Below are 27,260 nucleotides of genomic sequence, written 5' to 3'. Positions count from 1 at the left end.
GTGGTGCGCGCAAACGGGCAATGACGTGTTACCAGGGAGAACTGGGGGCTATGACTTCTGCACTAGAAGAGGAGACTACAGTCTACAGTGTCAGGACGACATGTACCTATATCATATCTGGTATCTGGTGTTTGGAGTACATATTGATAGAATCCAAAAGTTATCAGGGCAAAGGCTACTGGACACTAAGACTGGTGCGTGCATAATTGTACATGTATTGCGTGTGCGAGGAATATTCTATGAATATTAATACAGTATTTCTCTTACATGGAGACATAAAGGCTAGACCATGACTGAAACTATTGATGCGATTCAGTAGCTTAGGAATGCAGAGAAGGAGGGCCGGACTGATAACTAGAAGCATAACATACTCTTGGCAGACTGGCAGGCAGAGCCAGGCCGGGCCGGGCACTGTGAGGCAGGAAGTAAGTGAAGGGTCAGGGATGCAGGTGGGGGCTGTAGCGCTCCTCGGAGAGGGTTCAGGAGACAGGAGCTGAATCTGGTGTCCGGGCCCTTTTGAGGCCTAGAAACGGGGACAATTCAATGAATTAACGTGCACACTGTAAAACGTGGCAACATAGGCCTAATACTCGTTGCTTTCACGAGAACTGGAAACTGACATACTAGAGATGGACACAACTATAATTGCGTCTTTAATCGATCATAGGGAGATACATGCATATCGATCATGCACATATAGCATAATATGGGGAACACGTAGGCACATATAACATGGCAAAATTTACTTTTCCACAAGCAGACCAGGATATAATACTCATCCCGGTCATTAAAAGGAAATCTATAACCATAAAACTTATAGAAAATGGACTGACACCTAGAGGTGGTACAGTCATATTCGTAATTGAGGCACACGAATATCGGCAGGTCTACTATTCATGGATAAATTTTCCAGCAGCAAATCCTGTAACAAAGTACTTCCACTATTACAAAATAGAGGAACCTCCTGAAACATACACTCCTTTCGAGGAGGTGGAAGTACCACTCAAATTTCAAGAGCATTTGCTCTTATTTGATGGCGCCTTAAAACATAATAATCACATCACCAGGCTCGGTCCTTTAGGTAGACCAGGAGCAACGTGGCCGGTCCTAGCCGGATACACACCACATCCAGACATCGACGGGATGTCTGCAGCTAACCTGTTAACACAGCTAAAACAATTAATAAAAATACATAGACAATTAGTCCAGTATGTGATGCGGACTTCAACAATTCAGCCAGCGATTAAACTCCCACAGCTGACCCCTCACCAGGGGAACACAAATAAAATTACACCACAGAACATCCAGTCCTGCCTAGGTAAAGTACCGGCTAAACGGGAACAAATACCATTCTGGCTAGCGCAAAAAATCACCCAAATAGAGGCGGTGTTTCCCGACACCACCCCGTTAGAAAAACACAGGATTCTGACTATCTGTCTTCCAATGGGAATCGCACCACACATTGAGGACTGTGACACTTGGGGTACAGTCTTTGCTTCCATCTACACGAAAAGCACGGTGTTCCATCCATTTCGGTAATACCAGATGTGCTAAAACAAATTCAAGATGAATACGGTCCAGAACCCGCTTTAACTCTTGGTATGAAATTACTGAAAGACTTCAAGCAGGTCTCGGCTATATTATTAGCCAACATAAAGGGAGAAGCAGCAAACGTGGCGATCCGCCAGAGGTTAAAAGAGACAGATATAGCAGACCAACCAGCTGAAATTGCCAGAATCATAGAAAAATCCTATGAGGAACTAGGTAGAGATAGTTTAGGTGGAATACCAGTAAAACCACAACTAATTGAAAGTCCTGAAAAAATATTTTTTAATAATAATTCTACATCACCAAAAAAGAACTGGGATGGAAACAAACAATCCAATCCTAAAGAAAAGAAATTCCAGTCCCGAGGAAGGTCTCCAAGGCGAAGAGAAAAATCTCCGAACCAAAGACACAGGTCACCCCAAAGTGACCCCTCTGGGAAAAGATACAACCTTAGAAATAGGGATAATATAAAGAAGCCTGATAGATATCAAGACATTGATACACGTCCCTCTCAATCTTTTCAGACTTCCTCGCAGAAATCGGAAAGAAGAGGACGATCAGAACAAAGAGAAGAGCACGCCAAGTCCAAAGACAAGGAACCTGCTCAGCTAAAAAAGAAATTACAATTTCCAAAGAAGAAGGTAGCCAGCATTAAAATAGTTAACAATGCCGAGAATTCTGAGGACACAACTGAAAAACGGGGAATGGGCTCAGACAATGCTAGACAGCGCAGCAGAAGTGAGCATAGCTCGCAAAGTCCTTATGAATCATCTGGAGACAGTGGACACGAATGAATATCTTCAAGTGGAAACTGCAGACACCAGAGTTAGCAAACCTCACAAAATATACGAAATAACATTGCGTATAGAGGGGGATAAGACTAGAAAAATAAGGGGGCTATTTTGGGATAATCTCTCCAAGGGCTATGATATCCTTCTAGCTGAAAAAGACTGGCCACCAGAGTTTGTCAGGGAGTGCCCTCATGGCGAAGAAGTAATTATGCCTGCCTTCTCAAATCATATCCCAATTCATAAAAAATACACACTTGCTAGAAAGTGGGCAGTGGCTCTAGCTCCTGCTTTATATAAAAATCACGTGGGATGGGATGAGGACTCTCCTCCTCACAAAATCCAGTTAAAATCACAACCTACTGCACAGAGACAGTACCCAATTAAGCAAGAAGCTAAAAAACAGGTAAAAGAAATACTAGATCAGCTAGAATACCAGGGGGTGATTGAAACTTGCACCTCACAAATGAACAACCCTTTGTTTCCGGTCTCCAAACCAGACAATTCATATCGTCTAGTTTTGGATTACCGACACCTTAACACATGTTGCAAAACTTTTGCAGTGCAAAACTCACATAGTGCTGCACTAATGAATAACATAGTGCGCAAAAAATACAAAACAACCTTAGACATTTCTAATGGATTCTTTTGTCAAAACATAGCACCAGAAAGCAGATATTTAACTGCATTCTCAATAAATGGCACTCAAAAACAATTCTGTCGGTTAGCCCAGGGGTACAAGAACAGCCCGGGGGTATTCTCAGCGAGAGTAACAGAATTACTACAAATATATGATGAAGCATTATCTTATGTCGATGACATTTACTTAACAGATGATGACTTGGATACTCACTTGAAGAGAGTGAACACCATAATACTTGGGTTCGCAGCAGAGGGTTACAAATTCAACTTTAAAAAATCCAGAATTGCCCATCTGACAGTCCTGTTCTTAGGATATGAATTATCAAGTGAAGGCAAAAGCCTGGCTGACAATTTCCTAGAGAAATGTGCCGTAATCCAAGCACCTAGAACACTAAAAAACCTTACAAACAGACATGCTAATTAAAACAAAATTAGAAACACGTGATAACACACGCAATCTTGTGATTCGAGTAATCCCAGGGAGATGCGGATTCACATACCTCACCTCAAATGAGGGAGAAAAGGTACCAATTGCATTCAAATCACACTCGTACACAGAAGCTGAAAAGAAGTTCAGCATTAAAGAAAAAATTGTTCATGCAGTTCAAACCGCAATAGCTAGAGAAAAAGACATAGCTGATGGTAGACATATCACAGTCAGAACAGCAGAATCAGCCTTTGAGGCACTAAATACACCGTGTAATTTACCAACAACAGCATTGAATCCGGAATGGATACAATGGGTGAATCCAATTACAACGGACAAAGTATACTACTACTTTGATCCAGAACTAGAAGAATTAAAAAATCTAGAATATGAAAAAACATACCCTCTGCCAATCGACATTCTGCCCTTACGACACTACGCTTGTGTAATCTATACAAACGGACATGCTCAACCCTCCGTTTGGGGAGAACAAGCATACAACCCCACATGTGAAATTACAAAAGAAGTGTGGCGAGGAGGTAAACTAAAACCTCTATTAACAAAAACACACTCAGTAGAAACTAATTCAGAACAACAAACTGAGATATTAGCTTTGAAAATGGCGCTAGATAATGCGGATCGCGAATTCCCGACACTTATAGTGTCAGATTCATATTACTGCGTCAAATCATATAACAAGGATTTGCAGACATGGATTCAAAACGGTTACAAAGATGACACAGATGCACCAATAAAGCAGAAACTGCTCTGGGAACAAATAGCTCTTTTACAAAAAGAACTACCAAAGACTCACGTGACACACTCACTGAGTCATCAACGTGATGGCGTTCACGTTGCAGGGAATTCATTGGCTGAAACAGCCACAGCGGCAGCCACTAAATCGGTTCCCGTAGTTCGAAAAAAGCGTACATTAAAATACATTGACGGTGAAACAGTGCTGGCGGTGAAAACGTCATCAAAAGGCGACTGCTCAGCGCTACCGATCAACTATCCACTCAATTATACATACATAATCGATGCAAACTCCGTCCCTTTTGCTCGAATCCCTGGAGTGGGGGATAGAGTGATTCCAAACATGGACAGGAGAAACTTGTTAATCGCAGACGCACATATGGGCGAGGGTCTCAGACACCTCAAACTAAAAGATTCTCTGGAAGAATTACAATCACGGTACTGGTGGCCAGGCATGAGCCTGCATCACACCATGTTTGTAAAAAACTGCCCAAACTGCAACAGAGATCGCAGTGGGGAGAGAAACAGTTTAATACCTCGTCGGTTTACTCCAGAAAAAATCTAGAGTAAAAAGGAAGGCTTGCGATTAACATATACAGGCTAGTTTCCACTTATAATGTAGATCACCAGCACTCGGCTGACGTCTGGACTGTTATACAAAGATTTGCGAGTCTAAATGGCATATACGCTAAGAGCATGCTACGTTTGACCATTGTTTTCACTCTAGCCCTCCAGCCTGATGGGAAACATGGTCAAATGAGCATAGCACAGCGGGAATCTTCTCACTTCCTTCCTGAGGGATACGGGATGGTGTAAAGAAAAAACCAAGGCATAAAGCAATCTATAACGGAAAGGATATTAGGTTCGGGAGCTGGGTGGGTCAAACATCTAATAAGTGTCCAACGTAGTCTAAATAACTTGCCAAGAAATTCTCTGAAGGGATTCAGTGCGTACGAATTATTATTTGGAACTAGGATGTTGATCTCTGACATTGATAGTCAGACTTCAGTGGTGAAAGAAAAAAGCTTTGATATCAAAGACCGTTTGGCTATTTTGCAGGACTTAAACAAAACAAGAAAAGACCTGAGCAACATAAAATTGAAACAACAGCCAACAACCACTGAAGAACCACCACCTGTCCCAGCAAGATCTGTCTGGATTCCAAAAGTCGGGGATCTAGTCAGAGAAAAGATCGCGGTAAAGAAGGAATTTGAGCCTTCTTACAGAAAAGCAGTTCCTGTCTTGTCTGTCAACGGGACAAGATCAGTTGTACTACCGCCACTTGCTGGTAAAAAGGAGAACCGAGTTGTATCCATCGACCTGGTAAAACCACAATCATGTGGCCGATAACAAACAGTAGGCCAAGTGGACTCCCAATAAGTAGCAGAACACCAAGGTTTGCTACCAGTACAGAGGTCCTAACAAAGAGGCTCATCACATTCGAAACGCCTACAGAAGAACAACAAGGACTATGCAACAATGCAATAGAACTCAGACCTCTGAAAACCCAAATAAAAACATTTAGCAGAGACACACCAATCTATAATGAAGTGCCAAACGATAATACAAGAAACAGTAATCCTGAACCAATTGGAACAATTGACAGAACTGCATCCGGCTACTTCATAAACTTCGATGATTCCTCTGAAGGCTTCAGTGAATCAAAGACACAGCCATCTTCAAAAACCTTTAAAGATAAAGCTAAAGAACTTTTGAAACGACTGAAAGAAACATATATGATTTCTCCATGGATCGAATTTTGGGTGGGTTTTGGTGCATTTATCCTCATACTTTGGCTCATCATGGTACTTACTTTGGGACGCTTCATTGAGGGAAAATATGCTAAAATGGACACAGCAAGTCAGAAAATCAACTTGATCCTCAAACCACACACATCATCACACGTCGAGAAAAGAGAACTTTCTTCAGTCAACTTCACAGCCAATCCGATACCGGGTGGGGTAGCCTGGGACAACACTGACTATGAAATTTATGGTCCGCTCGAAATCCTGAAATATCCACACCAAATTAAGATCTCATTGAGTGACTTTGCAAAACCAAGCTCATTTGCTGATGATTGGGACTTCGAAAGCATTAATAATATGATGTCTGACTTAGTAATGTCTGCTAAATTTACCAAACATGATTATTTGCAGGGTTCTACAAATTATGATAGTATGTACTGTTATAACCACTATGGTAACCATTTTCTACATAGATCTGCACAACCTAGAAATGTTTTAAATTATAATCAATGGGAACATTGTGCAACCCCTCCAAAAGGAAGCTCAAGAACCTTCTATGACAAATATTCATACTTTTCAGGTTTTAACACAAGTAATGCTGAAGCATTTTATTTCAAATTGTCAAACAAAACAGGAACTAAGACCATGATAACAAACACAAAATTGATATATTCAGACTCATTCTTTGAAAAAATGAATACTTTTGGTTTTGATTATTGGGACAAAAATGTTGAATTGAAAAGTGTTTGGGGTACAAAAGAATGGCAAGTGCAGGGTATAGAATCTATGTTTAGAGCCTGCATGATCCCAGAACAAATGATATTTTTAAATGACACTGTTCAACAAACTACCTGTCTTGGCCTTTCCAAAATCAAAGACTTAAATAAACCGTCTATTCCAAAGCCAACAATGAGCAGCAATAGCTCTACAGATGAAGAGATAGACGTAAATTATGTATTAAACCAAAACAGAACACATCCTGATTGGAAACAGTGGTTGATCTGGCCCACAGATACTAATAACTGTCAAGACAGATTCCTGAACAAAACACAGGGGTTCAAAATGACCAGGCCAGACCCTAGATATTCCCAAAGACATCACCCAGGGATAATAACCACCTACAGTGTGGGCAAATTATGCCTTCAATGGCTACAGACCTCCACACTGGCAGAAATTAAGCAACACCTATCTTTACTTACTGATGGTGCTGACTTGCGTGATTTCATTATGGGACCGCGCAAACAGAGTCAAAAACGTTTCATAGCAGCCTCTGTATATGCAGCATACAATGAGGCCTGGAAGGTTACTCAAATTGAAACAGCAGAGAGAATACGGGAAATTGACCGTATTAATTTGGAAAAATCACTTTCTGTAGTGGACAATGGGTTAATGACTCTGTCCTCCAGAATTTTTTCTTTGGACAGCATTGTGTCTTCAGCAATCGACATATTATCGCAAGACTTACTGTTGCTACAACACGGTCAGTCTCAATTGCGTTCTATTGTACAGCTTGGCTGGACGTTACAAAATCTATGTTCAGGCTATGTGCCTTGGCGTTTAATCAACACAACGTCACTATTCCAAATCTTTAACCTTACTGATAGACAAATCAGTATGGCACAAAAGGGTGCTGATTATACAATCTTGAGCATTGAAAAACTCGAAAGATTACCAGTGACAATGTCAGAACGACCTGTCAGTGAATGGATAGTACATGGGATAATAAATATTCCAATCTCAACCTTCAGGTTTCAATACTGCCAAAAATATATACAGGCTGGCATGTACGAGAAATTGGGAAAGGGGTACATTAAAACAACATGGAACCTGCCCTATTCACATGCATGTGTCAGTAATAAAGGACAGAAAGTGTTTCTTAGTGGCAATAATTGTGCGATGTCACTAAGCGGCACGCTTCTGTGTAACGGAATTAGTTTGCATGGAGCCTGTGAAGGGAATTCATACAACCTTTCATGTCACCAGCAAGGCGCACCTGCAACAGAAATAGAACCATTCTTTCAAAGACTCTATAATGGGAGTTACATTCTAATTGTAGACCGCAGATGTTGTAGTCTTATGCCCGGGACTCCTTATCTCGTAACTACCACTGCGAAGGTCAAGTGCTGTGGACGCTCATTGTTCCCCAGCTCCTTTCCAGACAGGGAGGCAAGGGCATGGCCCAATTTGAAAATTACTTCTATTCGAATAGATACTTTAAGCAGAATGAAAACAGTGCTTCTTCAGACGCCTACAAGGCTCACGTCATCAAAAGAAACGTATGATCTACAAGTCGCAAGGACGACTGCAGAGATACATTCGTTGTTATCAACTAATTCCCCCATACATTTCGCAGAAATCCTGAATGAAATCTTAAATATTTCTGATGCCAATGGGGTCTCAAAGGTATTTAAGACAGTATTTTCGATGGCATTAACACCATTCAAAGGCATACTGGGTATTTTTCCAGATTTCGTCCATTCGATTTTTGGCGGACTTCCCCTGATCTTGGGACTAATTGCAGGAATCCTATTCTTAGTCCTTATTTTTCGTTATGGCAACCCATGTCACAGACAAAACTCTTGCGACAAGTGAAGAAACAATCCTAGCCATTGGATACCGGGACCGGATATCAAAAATCCTGGGACTCTCCCGGCTTAGAGACCTGAACATGACTTGGTTTCTGTCATTTCGACCAATGTGGCAAAGATGTGTTTTACCTGTATTAAGGTGTCTGCTATGCGGAGAAGAATGCGTGTTAGACACCTGTCTGACGCTACAATCGGATGCGCCAATGGATGCAGAAACATTGTTGAGCCCGATCAAGGTTCATGCTTTGTGCTGCCCTCAAAGGCTACCAATCCTGATGACGGCATTCGTGGAAGCTTCACCACTACGATTGAGGGGTAGTGAAGTTCAAGATGAAAGCAGCATCGAACAGGTACGACCTTCTGTCAGCAATGCAAATCAGAATGTCAATGGAGACAATCATGCGAACGAATGCATGGTTACACCTTTTTCCGAGTTAGTGGAACTTTCCCAGGAAGCTGTTGACAGTTTTTTCGAAAGCCTAAATGATATGATGTTCTCACCAGAGCAGAAATAGAGACTTTTGAGCAAGCTCGCACACGGCGTTCCCTGAATTCGGCCTTCAACTTTAAAAATAAAGTCACATGAACAATTTTCCCTCCAGTTCACGGACAGCAATTTTTCAGCAGCCCCAAAATATTTTTGCATATTTTTCGGGACACTATCTTCTGCTTAAAGTAAGAACTATTCTTAGAGAACTAAGGTTTCTAAATTTTAGATAGCTTATAGACATTAGCTGCCCGCTGGTATGTTCATAAATATTTTATTCTGTGATGAAATGGTCTCGAACTTTTTTTCTGTTTTAAGAGCCATTTCATGTGTAAATTCTCATATACCAATAGCAATAATGTATACAAATGCGTGATTACTTTGGCATTATTCTACAGCTTGAGTGCATACAATACATATGACTGCAATTTTTCTGTATATTTGGAAAATTTCAAAATGCATTTATGTATTTTGGGGTGGTAAGGTATACACTATACTCTATAGTATGTTTTACTATGCATAGATTAGTAAATATGTACATAGTTAGCGTGGAGTGGGTGTGATGTATTCCTATAGGTTCTGAATCGATCCCCCTATTCCTGACCCTATTCTAGTTAAACAAACCAACAAGTTAACTAGCAGTCAGCCCATGAGGCAGAAAACCCCCATGATGCAGATACCGTTATCTGACGCAGTCACACTACGGCACAGGAACGTGTTATCTGATTAGGTCATAACGCTTGCGATCTAATTAGACAAGCGATATTCCTCCAGCCCCTGATAAGGCATACGGAGTTCTCATAACAAATCAAACCTATGACAACCTGGGCAAAACCCTGCGGCCATTGTTTTGATTTCACCGAGAACTTCAGCAAAAGAATGTGCTAACGAGCAAGTCGTATGACATCCTTATTGACGTATCTATGTCCATCCTTACGTCAATCTCGGCACCTTAAAGGTATAAATATTACCGATATTGCCCTATGCAAAGACACGCGGTGGTGACGAGACGGAGCAGCCATACTTGCCGAAGCGAAGAGCAGAGCAGACCCCGCTGGCGCAGCCCCGCCTTCCTGACGCGCTGAGAACGAGAAGCTGCTTTCTCCTGCCGAGAAATCCAGCACCGGCGCTTCCGGGTAGCCCTCGCAGGCAGCCTGGAATATCGAGACCAGAGAGAGAGATACCATCCCTCATTCAACCTAGATTCCAGGTACCGAACTGAATAACCCCTCGCAGAGAATTCTTTAGTTATTCACTTGGCAAAAACAAACTTAACTTAAACTGTAACTTTCTATTCCCGCCCACGTATTAGGCTTAGGTCAGGTACACTATTTAGAAACACCAGTTGAGTACGTTTAGTCAAATGTATATGTGTATGTAATATATTTTATTCATTTTAAAACATCTTATGGCTTAGAAACCATATCAATGTTTTTACAGTATTATTTCATACTATTGCTTTTAATGTATGCACTTTACTTAACTATAAGTATTGCAATAATATCGATCCATTTCTCTTGTATGAGAAAAGAGACTGATCAATAAATAACACCTTTTTATTGAACACGCCCGTCTCTTCCTTTTCTCTACAATCTGATGAGACTAAGAATGCACGTACTGACGGAGTAAAATAAATTGCCTTTTGTTCACACGACTCTCGAGATATACTCTTGATTAGGGGAGAGCAAAGTTGTCATGTTCTATGGTTGTCAGAAACTAAATCCCTTCTTGTCTAATCAGGGAAGTTAAGTCCTTCCTGAACATTCGAGAAAGTTTCTAGTGAACTCTGAGCTAGCTGGCAAACCCAAAACTTTAAGTCTAATATCGACAGTAGTAGACCTAGTTAACGTCTGGTCTAGGCCTTTACTACTGAAGGTATTATTCCAATGCGCAGAGCCTATTGGGATAATAGGAACTACACTACAGGTGATTCATTGGTTGTATGGATTAAAAAGTGCATCTGGAAAGGGCTGCATGGCTGAGTTAGTGTGTGTATGGGTTTGTTGGTGAGTGAATGAATGTCTCAGTGGTATATGTCTGAGTAACTGCATGTGTTTTAAGGCAGTATATGTGAGTGTTAGGTTATATAAATGACTATACGTGAGAGTAAGTTATTTGAAGAGTGAGTGTATAAATGAGTGTCTGCTTGTATCAGTGATTGTATAAGACAGTAATCTGCATAAATAAGTGATGTGGTCTGTGTATAAATAACTGAGTTGGTGTGTATAACTGTATACATGAGTAAATGGGTATGTGATTGATACTTTGCATGACTGACTAGGTGTGTGAGTAACTCTATGGATGAGTGGCGGAGTGTGACGGTATTTATAGGTGTATGAGTGCATATTTTAGTACTGTATTGATGGGTAACTGCATGTATAAGTGACTGGATGTGTGTGTAGACCTAGGAAGTAGTGAGTGGTATGTAGTATCTGGCATTGTTGTGTGTATAGTTTCAAAAATAGTAGTCTGTATTTTAGAGTGGGTATATCAAAGTTTATATTAGGGCATCAGTATGTGCATCTTATTATCACGTGGATGATGTCATCAGTGATATCATTTGAGATGTCATGAGTGATGTCACTGGCCATGTCATTAATTATGTAATATGTGACATCATCAGCAGTGCATTGCGGGCGTGCGAGTTAGAGTTAGCTCAACTAACTGTAATGGGCGAATTTCTCTGGTTTTATATTAGTCAAATGTCCAACTAACTACAACGTCCCTGAAACCTATGGTTTTTTTGTGAATTTCAAAGGTTTTCTAAATGCTAATTTCTCACTATAACATCTGTAAAACCTATGCTTTTTTCATTGAATTTTGAAAGTTTTTTAAATGTTAATTTCATATTTTAATATTTATAAAACCTATATTTTTTCAATTTTTATTGTAATATTTTGGAACTCTATTATCCTTCTTTTTTACGTATGTAATGTTTTATATCTTCCAAAAAATATGTATATGGAGTCCCGTACTGGTAGAGTACCAAGTTCCATCAGCACGCAAAGTCTGTCCGTCATATTGCTAAACTCGTAAATGATGCGCATTTTGTATCCGACGGGTTTGTGGCACCGCGTCCTGCGTAAAATCATATACGTATGAGATCGTGCCAGCTGCTACTTTGGTATGCGATGGGTACACAGTACCAAGCCGCGTGTTACGTCATGTATGTATGAGGTCGCGCCTGCTGCACGTTGTGTATGCAATGAGTGCACGCTGCCAGGCCCTGTGTTACGTCATAGACGTATGGTGTCGCGCCGGGTATACCATTCCCTCAATTTTTGTTATGTTTCAAAACTATATCTAAATAAGTTTAAAGTGTATATGAGAGCAAGCGATAATCTAAAATATTTTAAACATTTATATATTTCTAACTGTAATAAACGTATATTATGGTAAATATATTTTAAAAAAATCGCGTCTGGTGCGGCCTCCTTGCTCGCTCGGTGCACGATTGTCATGTGACCTTTAAAAAAGCATTTGATTGGTTCATAACATTTCCCAATGTAAGAGATGGAGGACCCCACCCATTTTAGTCATTCTCTATACAGCATTTGATAAGAGACACCTCTTCTGCTTAGAGAGCTTTTTTGAAACGCTTTTGCTGTGTAGACATATCTTATACTACACACAACATGCAACGATCATCTTGATCAATATTCATGGTCTGTACAGTAGCCTTCCACATGTGATGGCCATGCATATGAAACGTTACATCAAAAACAAATGTGTGTTATACGATGCCCCTGGTGTGTGCCCATTATTGTGCTGCCTTTCGGCCTCGGTATTGGTGGCTCAAAGGGGTATCATCAGTCATGGGCAGAGTGCACATCCTAGATCACATGTGACAAACAGTAAAGAGTAATGTGTAGATTTGTGTTGCAGTATGCTCTCTTGTTAGGCTTTACCAGTACAGCAGTGTGTCATATGTGAGACTGTCAGATTCACATTTGACATGCATTGCATGACTGTAATAAGAGTTATCACTGTGAATGATGTAGCCGCACTGTTGATCATCCCTCCATCCGAGCACATTCACATGTGTGCGCTTCGCGATAGCAACACTACTGCACACCATTGACAAGCATGTCTGCACATATTCACAAGCTTGACAACGACATGTGATGTTGGCCATTCAATGGTTTTGGACAGCATCTTATTAGCGATAGTTGTCATCCTCCCGGGACATGCTACATAAATGTAAATTGCGGATTGTGTGACGTCAAAACTGCAACAGGGACACACCCATAAGTACACTTCCTGGCCAGGCAGGAACTGAATAATGCCCAGGTCCCCGGAATACTTATTCACACCAATACGCTGGTCTGGCGTACGCAAGCCCAGCACACGTTACATATGTATAAATAGGATAACGACGATGCCACATGTCCCAGTTCTTCCACACTGCCTCGGGTGATATGGCCGCATCCACCTCGCATATCACAATGCACAATAAAAAAAAGGAATCTATGAGGTGTACACCATCCTGGCAATCAAAACTCCATCTGAATTGTGAACCCTGCTGGCCATAGTGTTTGGACACACAACAATGACAGCAGGTGAGCAGGGCGGCCTGGGTACACAGGGGCTGCAATTGAGCATGGTGTGAAGGGAGAGGTGGGGTGCATCGGCCTGGGTGCGCAGGTGCGTAAAAACGATGTTGCCGTGCATAATGATGTGAACTCTGACCTCATTCAGTCACATGTCTGTCTCATTTTAAGGACCTGCTGTACCGCACTGTAGGCCTGAGCCAGCGGGCAGCGCTGCCCTACAGACATGTGGCTTTGGCTTTTGGGGCACTGTAGTGAGCTGATTACTAAGTGTACATGCACACAGGCTTCCTCCACTGCATTACACATGCACATTATGCATCTGGCATGCGCTTTGTTCCTTTGTATGTGAAAATTGGCATAACATAATATTATTTATCCTTCTGTATTCTCGTGCACTCCAACTCCTCTTTGAACCACGATTACCACTAAACAGTTAGTAGATTGTACTTCAAGAAGGAAGGATGCACTCAACTGGTGTTCTCTATTAAGCTTGAAATAAACCTTTATTTACCTCAAGACGTTTCCAGCATTATATTATTTCTCCCTTTTCAGACACTGAGTTGGCTGCACCAAAATGGGCGAGCGGGTGCTCAGCCTGTTATAATGCCCAGGGCATTCTGACGCCTTCCATCGTGGTATCAAGACACCGTCCCCGACCAGAAACCTGCTGTGCCACCCTGAGAGAGATATCTCAGAGTCAGAGCTCACACCGACATGTCGTTGGACACACCGGTGGTGCAGGTGAGCAGTGAAGCCTCGGTGCGCAGGAGCTGCAATTGAGCACAGTGTGGGGAAAGGGGCTGGGGTGCAGCAGCCTGAGTGCACAGGTGAAGGCAAGCGATATTGCCGTAGATAATAATGTCATCTCTGGCCTCATTCATATCTCTGTTTCATTTTTAAAACTTGCTGGACCGCACTCTTTTTCCCAGACCCCAGCGTCCCAGACACACGGGTGACGGGAAGTGAGCAGTGAGAGCTGGGTGCAGTAGGCGGACGCTCTGTCTCCTCCTCCCTTAGTTCTTCTGACTTTCCCTCCCCTTCTCCCTTCCACCTACTCGCTCTCTGTCCCATTCTCACTTTCTTCCTTTAATTCTGACTACCTTTCTTTTTCTCTTGGACATGGCACACATACTTATGTTTTTTTTTGTCTTGCAGGTTGTGTATGCTGCTTCCGGAGGAGTCCCACTTATTTCATGTTATACTGTTGTTTGTTCGAATAAAGTTGCATTTCCATTTATCTGTGTTGTTTTAATAAAGGTTATTTTTTTACCAATATATAAGTGAATGTATGGGTCTTCTTTTTGTGACAATACTTGTCTGTAGTTTATTGTGAAAATCGGTGGTTGATAGGACGTTATGAGGCAAAACATTTGTAATTTTGCGGTGCACCTACCAATATAAACCAACAGACTATCACATAAATGAAGCCTGGGTAATTCTGCAACTGCAAGGGTTCTATGATTGTATCACTTTATAACACCATGAGTACTGCCCGTGTGATTACAGAACCAAGAAGGCACTGCCTAGGGCCACCGAGACTTCAGGGACTGGCGAGGCCCACCCTGCATATTTAAGTAAAGCCCCAGAGACTTGAGTTGGCCTCGAAGTTCCCCGAACAATTAGTAAACAATACCCGGGACGTGGCAGTCCCCCAGGCTGCGAAACATCTGTGTGCCCTCCCTTGCCTAATTTACATGTGAGATTAAGGTCCCCAGTACTGCAGAGAACCCGCCCTATAATAATAGGATTGGCCCCAGAATATTACCCACCAGGGAGCTCATTTAAATGAACGGGTGAGACCCCACTTCATTTTTTTTCTCCATTTTTACCATCCGTATCCGCTTTATTAAATAGATACGAGGTTTTCCTCCTCTCTCTTCAACTAGGCAAACAAGGATTTGCTATCATAGGGTGGAAGCCATGCTCCCGCCCTGTAATAACAAACATAAATGTCCCGCTGAGGCACACCCCAGGACATTGTATGAGCTGTGCTTGGGTGGTGGCGCTCCATAAGGCCATGATGCATTTGTTACTGCATAACTAGAATTAGTATAAACGCATACTAACAATACTTGCACACGTATAGTACAGTAACCAGTGTGTAGTGAAGAGGCAGAGGAAGCCCAAAAGCAATAAATATAAATCCTACCAGAGGTCGGATGACATAGTTCGATGAGCCGAAGACCCTGGGATGAGTTGAAACACCTTCACGAAGAAAACGGGTCCTCGGCAGAATGCAAGGAAGATCGAAATATTGGTGAGTGCTGCCTTTTTACCTTCTCCCGCTCTTTGGCAAATCCATGTAGTGAAGAGGCAGACAGCAGTGGATCCGATAAGTAGATTTATTGCAGGAAAACAAGACAGCTTAAACAGTCACCAACAAAACCAGACAGCAAGGCAACTGTCTTCTCGAGCACCGTATACAAACTCCCCAAGTTCCTCCTCATGACAGCCTTATATTCTAAAAATACATACTTACATTCTAGTAGCATTAAATACTAACATTCTACTATGACTTACATTGGAATACTACACAGAGCACATGAATTTACAGCAATGAGCTCATTGTTTCATCCACGAGTCTTGAGACCGGTAGAGGTGAGTAGTTCGTTTCCCACTCCCTGTATTGTATAAACCCAAATGAACACTACTTCCACAGGTGTGCTACAGTGCCCAGAGCACATCACTTTACAGCAATGAACTCACGGTTTAGGCTCACGGTTTAATCCCAGAGTCTTCAGACCAGTAGTGCTGAGTAGTTCGCATCCCACTCCCTGTATAAACGCATACTAACACTACTTACACAGTTATACTATGGCAGCCAGTATGCTACAGCTCCCAGAGCCCATCACTTTACAACAATCAGTTCGGTTTGATCCCTGAGTCTTCATACAAGTAGAAGTGAGTACTTCGCTTCCCACTTCAGGTATTGTATAAACGCCCGGTAGGGGTCAGTAGTTCGCTTCCCACTCCCTGTATGGTATAAATGCCTACTAGAGCTACTTGCACACATATGCTACAAAGACCATAGCACATCACTTTACAGCAATGAGCTCACGGTTTAGGCTCTCGGTTTCATACCCGAGTGTAGCAGCATCTCATCTCAGCACCATGTCACTCTGAACAACACCGCACTTTCAGCCCAGTAGGAGTGACTACTTCGCTTAGCACTCCCCCACAGAGGTTACAGTGCTCCTATCCTCCTGTTTCCTACTCTTTTCACCCTTTTTTCCCCTTACTCGTTTCAACAGAATCACAAAATGGCTGCCAACACTTCCTAGTTGCAACAGCTTTCAGCCAATAAACAGCAATCTCATGCTCGTAACGCCTAAGCCAATAGGATGGCAGAATTCCCAAATATGAATATCTGTAAATTTTGATATTTCTCCAAAATTACTGAATGGATTTACACCAAATAAACAATAGCATGCTTTCTAGACCAAGACCCTTCTCCCTGCCAAATTTGGGGTAAAAAGTTTCACCCGTTCGACCTGTAGCCTTGTCTAAAGTTTTCTATGGAAATTGTATGGAGAAAAAATGTTTGTGACCCCCTTTTTTCTTGGCACCCCCTTGACGAATCACCCCCAAACTTTGAACATAGGAGCTGATAGGAACAAATAATTTGTTTGGAAAATTTCATGACGATTCATCAAACGAGGCCAAAGTTATAAGCAAAACACAAAAAGCTCTTCCTATGGAAACGTGCTCCTAACTAGCGACCAAATACGGATGGTGGGCATGCACTCCAAATTTATCTCCGATTCAATTATAAAGTGTTTTAGATTGACTGAATCTGCATGTGCGTGCTACCACGTGTGGGTGTTCTAGCTCTAAACCCTTGAGGCTATGCAACAAAGAAGGAGGCAGTGGAAACCACTGTCTACGTGATGCACTGCTGTGGACACTTGGTGTCTTCAATATTATTCAAACAATCTTTTTGAGCTTATAAATCACAAATTTATAATATTTTTTTTTTGTACTCAGACATGTTTATCAATATACATTATTTTACACAATCAGTTCGCAATGAACATGTCCGAATTGTAATTCATTCGATATGTAACAAAAACATAACAGTATTTAAACAAACTGTACACTATGTACAACATATATATACATGTTCAATCCATTACTAAAAATTCCCAAAACTCCCAATGCATTTCGGGTTACTCTGAACTCTTCTTCAGGGGAATTATAAAGTAACAATGTTCGTTCTTTCAATCTTCTCGAGTTTGTTCTGGACCTACAACGCAATGTCAAAAAGTCATGACTCTAAAAGCAGTCTTGTTGTTATCAACTTTCATTATACATGAGTATCTGCTAGGATTTGCACTCAAAAGAAAAGAAAAGATATGAAGGTAAAGAAAAAATAGTGATAGTGAAAGGACTATCTTCCATGTGTATCAGTTTCGAAAATCTGAATTCTCATACTGTGTTTAAAAAAAAAAAAACAAGGATATAAGCAAGAACGTCTCAACACCTAATAACCCACTCTTCTTAATGTGGTGACTCAAAAGGGTTTTTAACCATGTCCCAATTACATCAGTGACCAGCCACCGTATTTATGCTGTGCATTTTGCGTAAACATCTCACCCTTCACGAAGATTGCAATGGCGTGCTTCGAGGTATGTAAAACCTGAAAAATATCAAAGAAATAGATCCACCATGTATCTAATATCCACGGACTTCTATAAACGACAGTTAAGCCTCCAATAGTTCATGCTCTCTGTCTTACCCTGCCGGGTTTGTCACACGTGTTTCCAAGTGCCTTTCACTCGTGTTTACCAAACGCGTCCTCTTGCCTCAACCTCAACTGGGAACATTAAAACCAAACGTAAGTCCCTTTGCTCCGCAACTGTATTGCAGACTAGTACAACTAACTGCTTAACTCTCGTTTACCTATCGCCGTGCTTTCCCGGGACCCGGTATCGAGCTCCTGCCGTCTTTCTCTTGTTCACCTCACGCGCGAGTGGTGCATTCACTTCCGCTTTCTGTATTTCAAGGGGCCTAGACCCGGCTTAGCCTCCATGTTCAAAATGCACAATCTTTATAAAGGCTCACAAAGGTTTAAATATTTAAGCCTTCGTGCACTTTTTTAATTTTAACATGTTTCAACGATGTCTGCCAAAATACACGTATTTTCAAACTCATGTCCCATCTGTCTCGCAGTGTCGTTCCTTATAACTGTGATCGCTGTATCCTCAGTTTTAATAAAACAAGATTCAGTTATGTTATCGCAACTAACCGTGCTGGTAAAAATCATCTCTGTAATCAGTTTAAACAGAGATTATGCCACTTATTCTAAATGCGCTGTTTGTGTAAATGTGATTGCAGCTATGATAATGTGCAGCCGAATATCAATGTTGAAAAAATCATAAATGAACTGCCAAATAAAAAAGAAAAAAAGAAACTTAGTAAGAAAACAGCGTAAAATCAACCAGATAGTGCAAATCACCCCCAAACATTGAACATAGGAGCTCATAGGAACAAAGAATTTGTTTGGAACATTTCATGACAATTCATCAAACGAGGCCAAAGTTATAAGCAAAACAAGAATGCTCTTCGTATGGAAACGTGGTCCTAACTAGCGACAGGTAATAGGTTTTATATATACATTGAGAAAGGCTTCCTTGAAGCGGAAGTGCATCTCTAGGTTCGCGGGTCGTGGTTGACCCAATAAAATAAAAGAAGTTGAATTCCGAGAACCTGAAGTCCGTCCCTTCTTCATGGGAATTCCTGTTGAAGTGGGGGTGTTAGTGTTCATATATATATATGCATCAAATGGACACTGAGAATAACCAGGTGGATTGCAATCTGTCCACACAACAGGAACTTGCGGAAGCCAATATTGAGCAGTCTGGCGCGGGCATGAGCCCGTTTAAACCCACTTCCTGTTTTATGCCTACCATGCCAAAAGACTCTATCGACTCATTTCATGAGGTAGTTACATCGGATTTGAAAACACTCTATCACCAAGTGAAACATCGCAAAAGAATCAAAAGCCACAAAGAGATGCAATACTGAGCCCTCATTTCAAAACTGAAAAAAGATCATAAAAACATTGTTTGTAGCTCTGACAAAGGGGGGAATATAGTGATCTGGCCCAAGGAACAATACAATGCGGAAGCCAATAAAAAACTTCCAGACATTGACTGTTACCAGATCGCTAGCATGAAAGAATATGATCGCGCTAGAGACTCCCTAACTAAGATGCTACATAGATACAGAAGAGAGGGCCTAATCTCAATGCAGGAATTTAAATTTCTCAAAGTTGACCACCCAGTCATGCCCAGGTTTTACCTAATACCAAAGATACACAAAGGTATATTACCAACTCCGGGCAGACCGATTATCTCTGCCATTGGCAGCATGGCAGAACATTTGGCACAATTCATCTATTACTTTTTGCAAGAGTTGATGATGAATCTACCCAGCTTTATCAAAGACACAGGGGATTTTTTGAAGAAAATTAAAGATATCCCATAGACACCTAATTCTTTACTTATAACATTGGATATAGAAGCTCTTTATACGAGCATTGAACATCAAACCGTTCTTACAGCATTAGAATATTTTTTGGGAACAAGACCTCTCCACTGTTATAAACATAACAAAATGATTTTAGAATTTGTAACTTGGTGTCTCCACAATAACTATTTTATCTTTGGTTAAGATGTATACCTACAGAAGAGGGGTGTCACCATGGGGGCCTGTTTTTCCCCCACTACGTGTGTTTGCACGTTGGCTGGTGGGAGAGGTGGGTCCTCATGGGAGAGCACTTTCAAACATTTTTGGAGCATGTTACCTTATGGGTTCGTTATATTGATGACGTGTTTTTATTTTGGAAGGGCGATGAAGAGAGTGCTAGAATGTTTGTTTCAGGTCTCAATATTAATTCATTCAATTTGAAATTTACTTCAAACATCAGCAGAGACCATGTAGACTTTCTAGATGTTAGAGTATCCCCCAAGGACAACAAACTTTCCACCACCCTTCATAGAAAAGCAACAGCTGAGAACTCGACCCTACATATGAGTAGCGCCCACCCACGTCATGTTTTAGACAATATACCTTACGGCGAACTGCTTCGCCTTAAACGAATCTGTAGTAGTGAAGTGGAATTTAGAAAATGCTCCTCTGAGGCAGTTGCTAGATTTAAAGCCAGAGGTTACAATGATAAAATACTCAATATGCCAATTAATAAAACTAAGCAAAGAACGAGAGAATCACTGTTCTTACCCAAATCTCCTGACAGTAACACAGAAACCGATCTAACCAGTTGCAACATCAGGTTTATTACAGCATTCAGTTGCCAAGAAAGAAAAATTAGGGCAATTCTGACTAAGAGTTGGCCCATTCTCATGACAGACAGTGTTCTGTCATCTCAACTCCCCAGCAATCCCATTGTCACATTCCGTAGAGGTCCCTCCATGAGAACATTGGTGTCCAATCCCTTTCCTGAATTACCTGCAAGAACCTCTTGGTTCAAACCCGGATGGGGTTTTTCAAATGCTCAAGCTGTAGAGCTTGCAAATTTGGGATAAATACCACCCACTATAGCACTCCCTTTAGTGCGGTTCCGTTGTCCATCAAAGGTAATTACAACTGCAAAATGGAGTATGCTGTATATGTTCTGGGGTGCACCTGTGGCCTGAGATATGTTGGCAGCACCAGGCTACCGGTGCAATGCAGAATATTGCAGCATCTTCGCGCGATTGTCAACAATGACAGTTCCTACCCTGTTGCGAGACACTTCAAAAGTACACATAACAACAACTTACAGTGTCTTACGTATTTTGTACTTACTTCTGTACCAAAATCCCGAAGAGGGGGCGACAGGGACAAATTGCTCCGACAACTAGAATCTAAGATGATACTGGAACTGGATAGCAAAGTTCCCAATGGACTTAACACGACTGAGGACCTTTACCATTTTCTATAGGCTCTATGCTCTATGGAAGATGAGGGGATGGCTTTATTTGAAGGATTGCTTTGGGTGGATGCTTTATATACACTGTTCCCTGTTTTTGAGCCTCCCTTCACCGTTTTACCTGTATTCTGCAACATTATGTATTTTTATGAATCATGACATTTATCTTATTCTTTAAGAAAGTAGATATATTTTTTTCTGTACACAACATGGGGTGATACAGCTTTGGTTTTTTAAATCCAGCTGTATAGGTACTTTAGATTTTTCCATGGTATCCCTTGTGGGTTTTCCCAAATTTATTATGATTTCCACTATTTTCATATAATTTTTTAGATACGGGTTGTCCAGGCTTTACAACATTATGGGGCTGCCATCTAATCTAGATGTCCCCAGCAGTTATATAATTAACTGACTGTCTAATATCATTTTTTAACAGCACTTGATTCTATCAGATAAACATTGTGTGAATTAACCTGTTTACATTGCGATATTTTGCACATTCCATTCATGGAAATACCTGATCTCAGGAATTATTGTATTTATACAGATATGCGATAGTTTGCACATTAATATTATGCTGCTATATTTTCGTACTATGTTTTTGGGATTTTCAAGTACTGCACTCAGTTAGTCTGTTATTACCTGTATTCATTTAAGGCATTTATGCAGTTACATACATTATTTCTTGAAAGAATATAATTAGAGATAACCTTGTTTTAATAGTGGAACCAAGTTATATATTTATTTATATAATTTCTTTATAAGTATATGGGATCCCTCTACTTTCATGGCACCATGTTCCCTTTTGTAGTGTGTTGTTTATGTTTATTAGTCACATGGTGTACCTCACAGCATATAAGAATAAGGCATTTGCATTTGTATTTTATTGTGATCAAGGGCATCCGCCCGAAACGCGTCATACCGCTGCTTGCCGTTTGAAACTGGTGCAATAAATCATCTTGCCTTAATTTTGGGATTCGCTGGTCTTTGTTCGCCACTGGTTGGAAGTTCAAGATCGTGTGTTTGGATATATATATATATTACCTACTGGCGGTCGCCAGTAGGTATATATAGTTAGGATTTTTTCCCTATGGGATTTTTGAAAATTCTATGTCTAATAACTTTGGCGTTTGTGGACGGAATTGGCTGAAATTTTCTGGAAAATGGAACATTTTGTTTCTGAGCAGCCACTGGAAATTTGGGGGGAGTTGGTCCAGGGGGGGCCGAGAAAAAAGGGGGGTCCCAAAACGTGTTTTTAACATTGAGTTTTCCATAGGGCGGTTAGCCTCACTTTTAGCCCGAACGGCTGAATGGATTTGCACGAAACTTGGCAAAATTGTAGGGACTGGTAGCCCGATGTGCCTTTTGTAGGTCTTAATATATGTGCTGCAGTGGATTTTGAGAAAATAACGTTCAAAAAAAGATATATATCTGTAAGCGCGGACCAGGCAGCGCCCCGGTACGCGTACTTGACGCGTAACGGAACTTCGCGTAGCGAAGTTGATTGGCTCTGTGGTGTCTGTCAACATTCTAAACAGTCCGGAGCGGCCGCCATCTTGTCTCTCGGTAGGATCGAGAGACAAGAGGAGGTCAAAAGCGAAGGGGCAAATGACCTTAAGGGGGCATAGTAGATACTCCCTGACCCCCTAGGTTTGATGTGGAGGCTTTAAAGGGGCCCCGCTAAGCAAAAAAAAAAAAAATTTTTTTTTGTTTTTTTTCGTGGTTAGCGCCCGGTACGCGATCCGGGAAGCGTACTGGGGAGCGTATCACAATAAAAAATGAATGATAGACTTTTCAAATGCTGTATGTTAATTGATTGTTGGTTTTGTTGATTATTTTTTTTTTTTTAATTTTTTTTATTGTGTTTCATAATTTATTAAACTTTCTAACATTTCATTGTCAGAAATTTCATAATCATGGAATATAGATTGTAGTCTCTGAGGTTGTAAAATGTCCTCATTTGCAAGGAGGTTATCTACTGCTTGCACACATTGCAGTAGTTCTTGGTCCCATGTTTCATCCATAAATTCAATCTCATTTGGATCAATGATTTCTGTGTTGGACTCTGGAAGGACAATTTCAAATGAAATGTTTTGTTCACTTTCCATTTTTCCTGAAATTTGCATAAAAAAAATATATATTAGTAGAGGTAGGGCACTGTTGGGATTAATTTTAGATAGGCAGTTTTTATCAGAGAATTTATCTTTGGGCAGTGTATAGTATCAGAGTGGAAGTAGGAATATAAAAAAGTGTATCTAAATTTATAAGTACTACAGAGGGATAGTATATAACTAACAGAAAAAGTTTGCCATATTAACTTAAAGTGCACAATATACTTCAGTTTTAAAAATAACAACTTACCTTTAAAAAGAAGTTGAAGTTATTAATGAAAATCCAAATGAAATGTACACCAGGAAGTAGTAGTCAAAATGGCTGTGTTTCCTTCTCTTCCTTTATATATATTCGGGTACATAACCAATCAAATATCATGTAAAAAAAGTAGAAAATGAAAGTAACATTTTAATTGGTTGTCAATTCCAACACTTCAGATGTGTTTTGTGAAGTAATTTACCTCACGGTATTTAGAGAGGACTACAGGCTAAATGGCTAAATGGAATTCCAATCAAATTTGTGAAAATGGTAGGGATTGGTATGTAGTATGAGTTATTCTATATTTGGTGAAATTGTCTCCAGTGGCTTTTCTGTGAACTACTTTCCCACCTTTTTTGATGGTGCGCTTCCCAGGAAGCGACCCGGTACGCGAACCGGTGAGCGCCCTGGTACGCGAACCTTAAGCGTAACGGGAGTTCACCATTTTGTGTTTCGGTCGAATTATGATACAAGATGGAGGGCAAATAATGTTCAGAATGGGTAGAAGGGGGCACGGTAGACTTATCTTGACCCCCTAGGTTTTGTGAGGGTGGCTGAGGAGGCCCATATGTGCGGAAAAAGAAACATTTTTTTTAAAAATTTCGCGAGGTTAGCTCCCGGTACGCGTACCGGGTAGCGCACCAGGGAGCGTATTTTGTTGAAAATTAGTGAAAATAGTTAGAGTAAAAAAATAATTGTGAGTGATTAGATGTAGGGTAGCTCTGAGAAGAGCTTTTGGGTTTATGGTACATTTAGGTACTTATAAGTAGGTACCAATGCACATTTTTAAATTCAGAGTGAAAACTCTGTTGCCCTCATCTGAGAAGTGAACTCCATCTCCTCTGTAGATATCTTGCATGTAGTAACGCAAGTTATTGTTGTACAGGGAGCCCATTCCATGGTCTCTCATGTAAGCTGAAACAGATTTGTTTACATGCTTCCTCGACTTCTCAATTTGTGGACAAAATTGGTTTGACCACCTCCATTTCTGTCTTTGGCATATATTTGAATATACCAAGGCAGTCTGAGGAAAAAGTGCCATTAATTGCTCAAAGGTGTCCTTTAAAAGCATTTCCAGACCTACACCAGTCAAAGTGCCCAAGTCATTACCTCCACAGTGCACAAGAGAGAGTACTCCTAATAGAAATGAGGGGGGGGGGGCACCATTCAAAGCAGATCAGTGTGCATAAACACGAAAATGTTTTCACTTACCACGTACTTGACATTCGACAGCTTATGATATTTGCTATTAAAAAACCATTGAAATTCACTTAAAAAACCATAGGTTATAGACCATATATAGTTAGGAATTAGCATTTACAAAACCTTGAAAATTCACTGAAAAAACCATAGGTTATAGACCATATATAGTTAGGAATTAGCATTTAAAAAACCTTATTTTACTCACACAAAACCATTGAAATTCCATATATAGTTAGTTGCACTAACTATATATTGCGCACCCGCAATCCACTGCTGATCATGTCACATATTACATCATTCATGACATGGTCAGTGACATCACTGATGACATCACTGATGACATCTCAAATGACATCACTGATGACATCACTGATGACATCTCATTTGACATCAATGACCACATCACTGATGATATCATTCATGTGACAATACAATGCATCTCCTCACATTTTAATATAACCTCTGTTTCACCCAGTGTTAAATACAGAGTATAATTTTTGAAACCATTGACACACCAATACTAGTTACTACATACGTACTCACTGATTCCTACGTCTACACACACATTCACTCATTCACCCATACAATCATTCATACATACAATCACTCATCTTTACAACACTATCATATGCACTCATACACCTATACAGACACTCACACTCTGCCACTCATCCATGGAGTTACTCACACACCTAGTCAGTCCTGTAAAGAATCAATCACACTTCCATTTTCTTGTCTATACAGTTAAACATAGAGCACCTTACATTTTCAAACATATAGTAACACATACTTACTTTCTTATACAATCATTGATACAAGTACACATTGATCTGCACAGAGTCACACACCTCCCAGCCAGCCACACACACACTCAGTCTCCCATACAAATACTTGGACAATCAATCAATAACCCATATAGTTAATCATATAGCTACTGATCAACACATGCAGTAGTTTACAGAACAACAGACATAATGATGCACAAATTAAGACAGTTTAGTCACTAACCCATGCACTCAGTGAGACACATTTAATCACTCACTCATACATTCAGTCATGCACCTACTAAATCCTTCGTCCAGACAGTTATACATCTACTCATTCTTCAATATCTAAAACATATTTAAACTTTACAGAAACACACAGTCACTGGATGATGTCATCAGTGATGTCATCAGTGATGTCATTTGAGATGTCATCAGTGATGTCATCAGTGATGTCACTGACCATGTCATGAATGATGTAATATGTGACATGATCAGCAGTGGATTGCGGGTGCGCAATATATAGTTAGTGCAACTAACTATATATGGAATTTCAATGGTTTTGTGTGAGTAAAATAAGGTTTTTTAAATGCTAATTCCTAACTATATATGGTCTATAACCTATGGTTTTTTCAGTGAATATATATATATATATATATATATATATATATTCACTGAAAAAACCATAGGTTATAGACCATATATAGTTAGGAATTAGCATTTACAAAACCTTGAAAATTCACTGAAAAAACCATAGGTTATAGACCATATATAGTTAGGAATTAGCATTTACAAAACCTTGAAAATTCACTGAAAAAACCATAGGTTAGAGACCATATATAGTTAGCTGGACATTTTATTGACATAAAACCAATGAAATTCCATATATAGTTAGTTGCACTAACTATATATCGCGCACCCGCAATCCACTGCTGATGATGTCACATATTACATCATTCATGACATGGTCAGTGACATCACTGATGACATCACTGATGACATCTCAAATGACATCACTGATGACATCACTGATAACAACATCCAGTGATTTTTTGTTTCTGTAAAGTTTAAATATGTCTTACATATTGAAGAATGAGTGGATGTGTAAGTGTCTGGACGAAGGATTTAGTAGGTGCATGACTGACTGTATGAGTGAGTGATTAAATGTGTCTCACTGAGTGCATGGGTTAGTGACTAAACTGTCTTAATTTGTGCATCATTATGTCTGTTGTTCTGTAAACTGCTGCATGTGTTGATCAGTAGCTATATGAGTAACTATATGGGTTATTGATTGATTGCCCAAGTATTTGTATGGGAGACTGAGTGTGTGTGTGGCTAGCTGGGAGGTGTGTGACTCTGTGCAGATCAATGTGTACTTGTATCAATGATTGTATAAGAAGGTAAGTATGTGTTAGTATATGTTTGAAAATGTAAGGTGCTCTATGTTTAACTGTATAGACAA

The sequence above is a fragment of the Lissotriton helveticus genome, chromosome 4_1 (assembly GCF_964261635.1).
Source record: "Lissotriton helveticus chromosome 4_1, aLisHel1.1, whole genome shotgun sequence".
NCBI classification, from domain to species: Eukaryota; Metazoa; Chordata; class Amphibia; order Caudata; family Salamandridae; genus Lissotriton; species Lissotriton helveticus.
This window is presented reverse-complemented; position numbering follows the sequence as displayed.